Here is a 9075-nt window from a genome sequence, read left to right on the forward strand (position 1 = left end):
GGGTGCAATCGGCTGGCCCAGGACGACGCCCGTCTGGGGACCCATTCCGCCACACAGTCATTCCGTGACATTTTGCATGGCAGATGTCAAGCACAGATTAGAAACCAGTCCGTCTTGCTATTATTATCCCTAATTACTCACTCACGAGCTGAAGGCTCCCTGCAGAGGAAACTGGCTCCATCTCAGGCCCTGGGCCTCATGGGCCTGCGAAGAATTCCTTTTTCTGGGCTTTTGTGCCTTTTTATCCAACCCCCTGCAGTGAAACTCCTTCCCCTCAGCCTTCCCAAGCTTGCATGCATGTGCGAGTGCACACGCACACACACACACACATACACACAAGCATCCTTGCTGCTCCCTGGCCCCCAGCTCACTGACTCCCTGCTGACTCTCAGGAGTGGGGCTGATATCAGTCCTGGCACAAAAGGAACCAAGGAACAGGGCAGTGCCACTAGCACAGGACCCCAGGACTCAGCTTCCTGCACAGTGGGACCCACACGCCCTGTCTTCACTGCCAAACCTGCAGATGGGTGTGTCTCCAAGCCCATCCCTCCTGCCTTCTCCCTGCCTCCACTGCAGAGGTTCCCCTGCCCAGCCCGGACCCACACCTCCGCAGACACTCGTTCAACCCATTAGCCCCTTATCTGCTGCATCCTCAACCTGGCTCCTGGCGCCTGGACAACAGCCTCTTCTGTCTTGAAAACATCCCTTTCTGGACCAGCTGGCCCTGCCAGCTATTACCCCACCCTGGCCTTTCCTTTACAGCCAAACCTCTTAACCAGGGGTGTCTGCACAAGCATTTCCCACTTCCTCACCTCCCACCTCCCTCAGTCTGGCTTCGGTCCCTCCAGGCCCCAGGGGCTGGCCTCTCACAGCCACCTCTGACCTCTTTGTTGCTAAATCTAGTGGACGCTTTTAACTCCACATCCCACATGGTCTGCGGATGGGAGCCGATGCTGCCGACCACTTCCTCTTCCTGATACACTTTCTCGCCTTGGCTGCCGGACACCATTGTCTCCCCGCTGGCCCCACCCCCTGCTGCTGGCAGCACCATCCGGATCACAGGCACAGCATCCTCTCTTCCTACACGTGGTGTTGCCTAGAGGTCTGCTCTTGGCTCCTACATCTTTACTTGCCATCTCTGAGCTGATATGACCCGCACATCTTTGCACGTGGACCCCTCTCCTGCCCCTTAAGTCAGCATTCTGCTGCCCTCCAGACATCTCACCAGGTGTTTCGCATTCAGTGGGTCCACAATTGAGCACATCATCCCTCCTCCCAAAGGTCTTGTCCAATCTGGGCCAGGAATGGGTACCACTTCCTCCCAATTGCAAAGGCCAGAAACCGGAGCAATGTCCTGGATGCTGTTCACGTTTTACAGGCAGATCAGCAATCACTTCTGATCCTTTCTTTGCCCGGCCTGCTTCCCTTATCCTTCCCAGACCTCCCCCGGCTGGTAGCTTCCATTGCCTGGCCAGGCTCCCTTCTTCCTTAGGACCCTGCAGAACAGCTGGAGTGAGCTTTCAAAATGCATCATGGATTCAAATGTTCTTCTGCCCAAACTTTCACTAGCTCCCTGTCACCCTCAGAAAGAAGTTCAGTGTTCCCAACCTGTCCTGCACCTGGGACAGGTGTACTCTCCCCTGTCCTTTCACACACAAACACTGCCTGCCCTGGGGTTTCTGATTCTCTTATGATCCATCTTCTCCATCTCTTGGCCTAGCTGGTGGGTGCTCTGTCCACCCTCAGCTTCCAGCTCAGCCGTCCTTCACCCCAGGGGATTTCCCAGAGCTCCCATCTTCCCTAGCTCTCTCTCGGGCCAAGTACCTCTCACAGCTCCATAGTGGCTCGCTCCTAACCCTTTTTAGCCCAGAGGGTCCAATGCCCTCTTCCCATGGCCACCCTGTCCAGGGACCAGCCTGGAGTTCAGAGCCCAGGGTGCATCATTGTGTCTAACGAACACGCCTCAAGGGTGCTTGCTGCCTTGCTGCTGGTGGACGGCCACAGTGGCGACCTAGGCGGAATCCCCACATCACCCTCATTTTACTTACCCCACTTAAACTTTGGTGAGACAATCAAGGAGCACTTATTCCAAAAGACCTTCCTGAATACTTATAGTACGGGGGCCACTGTCTGATCCTGAGGGCCACCACCCTGCCCTCAGGCAGCTCCCAGGCCACATGGGTGGATGGGTCTGCAGAGCTACCACCCTAAGTCTGCAGTCCAGAAAGGGGCCAAGCCATCCTTGCTTAGAGAGTTCCATATGTCACCACCGGGACCTTGCCCGCCACCTGAATCTGCATCCGCAGAGTGTCCAGACCTTTTCTTCCTGAAGGATTTCTGGGTGGTCCAGACCCCAACTGGGGCCAAAGGTCCCGGTGCGATGGGTGGGGGGTGGGCAGAGTCTGTATTCTCATTTCTTCTAGTTACTCAAAGGCATCGGGCTCTGTGTGGTTGGGAAAATAGGGCTCATGCAAATGAAAAACAACTCTAGTGAAGTACTGACCATAGGCCCATACTCCAACAGAGTAAGGGGCCCCTCTAACAGGCCATGACCCGCTGCCACCTCACTCTGGTCTGATACCCCGTAGGGCTCACCATCCCAAATCATAATCATGATGGGATCCTCATCCTCAAAGCGGGAGTAAGAGCACTGGCTCCTTCAGAAACTGGTGAAAGGGTTCGATGAGAGGGTGCATGAGGCCTCTGCCTGGTGCCTGGCATCCAGTAAGCTTTCAACAGACAGTAGCTCTCAGAGTCTCATTATTCATTACAGACATTCCCCTTAAGAGGACAGGCAAGCTGAAGGTCTCAGAGGGTCTAGGCTTCCCTCCAAGGGAGAAGCACATTTTTTTCCCTCTGAGCACTTCTTTTGCCTTCCAAACTCAGCAGGTCATGTACACCTGCAAAGATCGCAGCTCAGGTAATCAAACCTCAAATATGTAGTCTGGGGGCCAGAAATACCTCCCTTGCTCTCAGCCCAGAGACGTCAGCCTTCCTTCCCTGACATGTCTCTCTCCACCCAGACCTGCATGAACCAAAGGTGGCTGAACAGTGCCTTGTAAATATGTACAAAGGAGACGTCTGGGGCTCCCTCAATCAATACCCTCTTCACCCTCAAGAGATCAATACAGCTAATGCAGCAATCTGGAGTGCTGTCAGCCTGGACAGTGTCGCCCGTGGACTCGCTGTTTATTTCCCTCCGAATCTCTCTTCGCACCTCCAGCCCTCACGGCTACCCACACCTGCCACCCCAGGTGGCAGCTGGTGTGACTGCGGGCCTCCCTGGAGCCGTGACCCTGGAGGTGAGCGGGAGGAGGGCAGGCTGAGGGCCGTCAGCCTTCAGCCGGCTGATGTGGAGGTCTTAATGAATATGAACCGCCTCCCCCTCCACGGAGCCGGGCCCATCAGATTCCTTCACACCTCGCCGAGCCCAGAAAGGTTACTCAGAATTAAATGTAAATCACATATTTACTGGTATGAATCAGATCACAGTGTCACTTTCTCACAACACAGAGTTTAATCACGCCGCAGCCCTGAGGCTTTCTGCTTTCTGGCGGCTGCACTGGGCTCACAGAAGACCAGCTCACAGCCCTTCTGATGTGGGGGTGGGTGGGGGTGAATGCCCCTGGAGCCTGGGAAAGGGCAGCAGGCACAGCGGGAGACCCAACACTGGTGAGTCCAGCTCTTTGGTGCCCAAGTCACGGCTGCCTTTTAATATCACGTCAGTCGGAGGTGGTCACCACCGGCTAGTCAGCACTTTACACGCTGTGGCTATTTAATAAATGTTGAAAAACCGCAGGAACATCACTGTAAAAGACTGCTGGCAGTGACCTCCTTGCCCAGGCTCGGGTGTGCTTCAGAAGCCAGGCCAGAAAGGAGACTCACATGAAAAGGTTTCAGTGATGTGCCTCTGTGTTGGAAGCAGCGGCATGGAAGGCCCAGTGGCTCTGGAGCCAGGAGACCCGGCTGAGAGCCTGATTGAGCCCCTTGTTTAGCAGTGGGACTGGGGCAATTCACTCTGGGGCAGGTTCTTTGTCTCTAAAGTGGAGCTACAAGGCAGATCCTGCGGCTTCATGGATGCACTGCATGGGGAGTCATTTATCCACCGTGAAGCACTCTGCAAATGTGAGACGTGATAACCACAAGCTTAGTGCAAAGGCCACACGACAAGAAGTAAAGGAACCAACTTTCACCCTGGTTTTCCCACCTAATGGCTATACGGTCCTTAGAATAGCCTTCAGCTTCTTTCAGCTTCAAGTTCGCATGAACAAAATGGAAATCACTATTCCCTCCTGATGGAGAGAGGCTCTAATGTATGCAAGACAGGCAGGTCTTTGTGCAAAGTCTAAAGTGCTGAGCACAGGGAAGGGGCTCTGAGTGGGTCATTCCCCTTGGCCACAGCCACCGGCAAGGGAGACCTGGTTTTTTTTTTTTTTTTAATAAATTTATTTATTCTAGTTGGGGGCTAATTACTTTACAATATTGTAATAGTTTTTGCCATACATTGACATGAATCAGCCATGGGTTTACATGTGTTCCCCTTCCTGGACCCCCCACCCACCTCCCTCCCCATCCCATCCCTCTGGGTCATCCCATTGCCCTGGCCCTGAGCATTTGTCTCATGCATCGAACATGGAATGGTGTTCTGTTTCACATATGATAATATACATGTTTCAATGCTATTCTCCCGGAACGTCCCACCCTCACCTTCTCCCTCAAAGTCCATAAAATTGTTCTATGCATCTGTGGGGAGACCTGGTTTTATGTCATAGTGTCCCCCACCCTAAGCTGCTCACCAGGAGTCTGGTCTCCAGGCTCACAGCTGAGCATTTGGAGAGTTCTTCATAGTTTGCAAAGCGCTGTGCAGAGTCAGAGTTTGCAGTGTTCTTAGGAGGACATGTCAATGGTGGGGGCTCCTTGGTGGTTACAAATCCACATCAGGGTGCTTGCTGGAGGAGCTGGCCCCTCTGCCAACCTCTGTGCCCAGGTGCCCTCCCCAGAGCTATATAAATGGCCTGAGTTCTCGACTGGAGAGTTTCCTAACTGGATAACTCTTTCCCGGAAAACTGAGCCCATGTTGTCTGCACAGGAAACAGTACGTGTGTGTGTGTGTGCATGTGTGCGTGCATGTGGGTATTTAACCTGAGAAACAGATGTCACTTCTTCAGGTATCAGGAAACCTCTTTTCACCAGTTTTAAGGAACAAAGCTCTCCTGGGCTTAAAGTCAAGGGACCTTCCTTTTATAGCCAGTCTCAGTCTTAGAAAGGCTCTGCCTTTGTTATGGACTCAAGGAAATCTCTTCTGGATTTAGAACTCATCTGTTAACCGTTAGCTGGACATGAATAGGAGGTGAAATCATGATTTTAGGGAAAAGAAATTCGGTTCTAGTCATCGATTTTAGTTACCTTTTGTATTAACAAACACCCCAAAACCTAGTGGGGTGAAAGAAAGCCCAATTTATTAATATTAAGTTCAGAGCTTCTGGAGCTTAGGGACTCAGGCAGGACACACTGAAGATGCTTGTTTCTGCTCCACCACATATGGGGTCTCAGCCTTCAGCTGGGAAGATTCAAATCCTGAATTTCTGGGGGCTGCACTCAGCTGGAAGCTTCTTTACCCACCTGTCCAATATCTGGGCTGGGATATCTCAAAGCCTGGGCTCAGCTGAGCTGATCATCAGAATACTCCCATGTGGCCTCTCTGTGAGTCTGGGGCTTCTCTTACCCTGAGGGCTAGATTCTCATGGGGCTAGTCACTGTGAGAGTCAGTGTTCCAAGAGACCAAGCAAAAGCTTCAAAGTTTCCTATGACATAACCTTGGAAGTCATGCAGTATCATTTCTGCCACGTTCTGTGGATCCCAAGGGAGTTACTACATCAGCCCAAGTTTAAGGGAGATGGATTAGGGATAGGCGAGTGGCAAGGTTGCATTGCTCAAGAACACATGGGGTGGGAGTTACTGTTGCTACCATCTTTGAAAAACACACTCTGCTAAGGTCTGTTATTGCTTTAAATTAAGCAACTGAGACATCAATCAACCAATCACGCTGCTGCCAAATACAAGCTATCTGTCATGTGCAAGGCATTGAGCCCACTGACATGGCAGGGAGAGAACTTGGACTCCACTTCTCAAAGCCTCAGATCCGACATGGTAAAATGGAAGCCAATCTGGGACTTTTGATGACAAGAAACAGAGACCCAGGGCAGGCAGCTCAAGTAAAGAAGTGATTATTGTCAGGTCACTCAGGTGTCTCATCAAAATCTAAGGATGGAATCCTAAATTCATCTTCAGAAATCCTGAGGCTCCACTGGAAAGCCACCAGTAATGGACACAGCTCTGGATCACATGAGGGAATTGCTTCTCTTGGGGAATCTGTCCAGCTTCCTTTGCTTATTCAGAACTTCCCTGGGCCTCCATCATAGCTCATAGGTGCTTTATGGCCCACAATGGGCCACCATGACTCAAATTCTACTTCTTGAACTTTCAGCTTTGCATCCCCTCCACTCAGAATCCCATTCCCTAGTCCTGACTGGCCCAGCTCAGCTTTTCCAGCTGTTTCTTATAGGTCATGGGTTGCTGGCCAGTCTTTAAGTAAGATAGCTTTGTATCAGGTACCTATCTCTTGGTCCAAACAGGCAAAGGAGACGGGGAACTCCATAGGATAAAACACAGAGACACAGCCTTGTTCTTTCAGCAGGGTCTACAGGTGAGATGCTAGTGTATAGGGCTTTGTGCAGAGTAGGCTATCATCATCTTCTCTAGCACCCCCTTAAGAGGATGGAACTGCTAAAACAGGGGAAAGTACCCTTGAATCTATAAACTGCTGGACATGTGGGACCAGCACCACATTTGGTCCATCCGTTCATTCATTCACTCAACAAATATTTATTGAGCATCAGTTGGTAAAGAATCCGCCTGCAATGCAGGAGACCCTGGTTCTAGTCCTGGGTTGGGAAGATCTGCTGGAGAAGGGATAGGCTACCCACTCCAGTATTCTTGGGTTTCCCTTGTGGCTCAGCTGGTAAAGAATCCTCCTGCAATGCAGGAAACCTGGGTTCAGTCCCTGGGTTTGGAAGATCCCCTGGAGAAGGGAACAGCTACCCGCTCCAGTGTTCTGGTCTCGAGAATCCCATGGACTGTATGGTCCATGGGGTTGCAAAGAATTGGACATGACTGAGCAGCTTTCAGTTTCACTATGTGCCACAGACCATGCTTGGAACCAGGAAGAGAGCCACAAACAAATTAGAGCTGCTTCTTGCTCTCCTCCACATTTCTGAGGTTATACATCAAGACATAAGATGCAGAGTCTGTGGAAGCCCAACTAGCTTTAAATCTGACTAGTGACACAAGGCACAAACCACCAGAATTTGATTAAATAGCCTACAGGCAAATTAAAGTACGCTGGAACAATATTTTTTTCTAATCAAATCGGCAAAGATTAAAACACCCACTGAGAGTGGTGGTGCACAAAAATGAGCACACATCTGTGTTACTGGTGGGAGTGTGAAGTAATATGAACCTTAAGTGGAATCATTTGAAAATTACACATGCACACGTCCTGGGAAGCTGTCCTTCCATGAGGAGGGAGTCATGCACTGCGGTCCTGTCTGTAATTCCAAATAAATAGAAACAACCTACATGTCCATCAATAGGAGAATGATTAAAGTGAGGGTGGAACAGCCACTGAATGGACTCCCAGACAGTTCTGAACTCAGTGAGGAAGCTCTCTATGCGCTGCTGTGTGAAGGTGTCTAGACTATACTGTGGAGTTAAATAAGTCAGGGATGGAACTGTAAAGTATCAGTCATGTTGACAAATGGTGGGAGATGGGAAGATACACATACACGCTTGTGTGCACCTGCTTCTATTTGCTTTCGTGTGCATAAAATATCTCTGGAAGATTTCAAAAGAAGCTAGACACAGTGGTTTTCTGCTGGAAAGGAAATTAATGGTAGAAGGGAGGCTGCTTACTATATATCTTTTTATATCCAAAGTTAAAAATCCAAAGTTTTTAACTTTGAAACTACTTTAATGTCTTATTTATTAAAAAATTAAATTAAAAAAAGCAACAAACATAAAATTAATATGCTATTAGATCTGGTAAGTTGCACATGATTAATGCAAAGTAACTTTCTGAGATCAAGACAGGGCTTTGCTTTGCTGTGCATCCAGACTCTGGTTTGAGCTGCCTGTCACTGGGTCCATCTGACCTAGAAGGTCCAATGTTGCTAGAAGGCAAGGCAATGCTAGAAGTCATTCTCCATGGCAGAAAAGGATGCTGGGTGGAGTCTCTGGGGACGAACCCTGGGATTCCAGAGCAAGGCCATTCCTCTTCTCACTGAGATGTCTTGCTCTGGGTACCACTTGAAATTGACATGGGACATTGAGTGACTATGGGACTGGACCTCACCATCATAAGCTGGTGTTGGATGTGCCAGCTCATCAGGTTGGGTAGTGTGATTATGACAGAAATGGTACATTTGGGATCAAGCCCGGTCATGTCCAGAAGATATGAGTAAAATACAAGAGCATGTGACCCAGGCTGTTACACATGATGCATGTGCTTCAACATGTCTCACTGAACACCTATGACTTCAAAGGGGCAGGTGTATCTCTGATCATCTGATGGGGAAGGAGAAAACTTTGGCCTGGTTCACAGATGGGTTAACATGATGTGTCATCATTAGTTGGAAAGAGACTTTTCAGACCATGCTACAGACCTAATCTGGATGGCCTGAGCGGACAGAAATGAAAAGAAACCCCCTGTGGGTAGAGCTACAGGGAACCATGCTCTGAGGAAAGTACTCACAGAGATGCAGCAGTAAATGGCTTGGCTCATTAGTCAAGGGCTAGGAAAAAAGAACAGTGGAAGACTAGGGTGAAAAATGTCTGAGAAAAACGTACACGGAAAGACCTACAGGAACAGGCACACAGTGGGAGGTGTTGGGGTCTTGCATTAATGCCCACTGTGAGGGAGATGCTTAACAGCTGGGAGAGCAGGACAACGCAGCCTGTGGGTGTCAGCCACCCTTTCCCCAGCCACCTCATCAGCCATGACGGCAAGGATGGGGGCCA

Source organism: Giraffa tippelskirchi, chromosome 7, assembly GCF_054371585.1.
Source record: "Giraffa tippelskirchi isolate mGirTip1 chromosome 7, T2T-mGirTip1v1.2.pri, whole genome shotgun sequence".
NCBI classification, from domain to species: domain Eukaryota; kingdom Metazoa; phylum Chordata; class Mammalia; order Artiodactyla; family Giraffidae; genus Giraffa; species Giraffa tippelskirchi.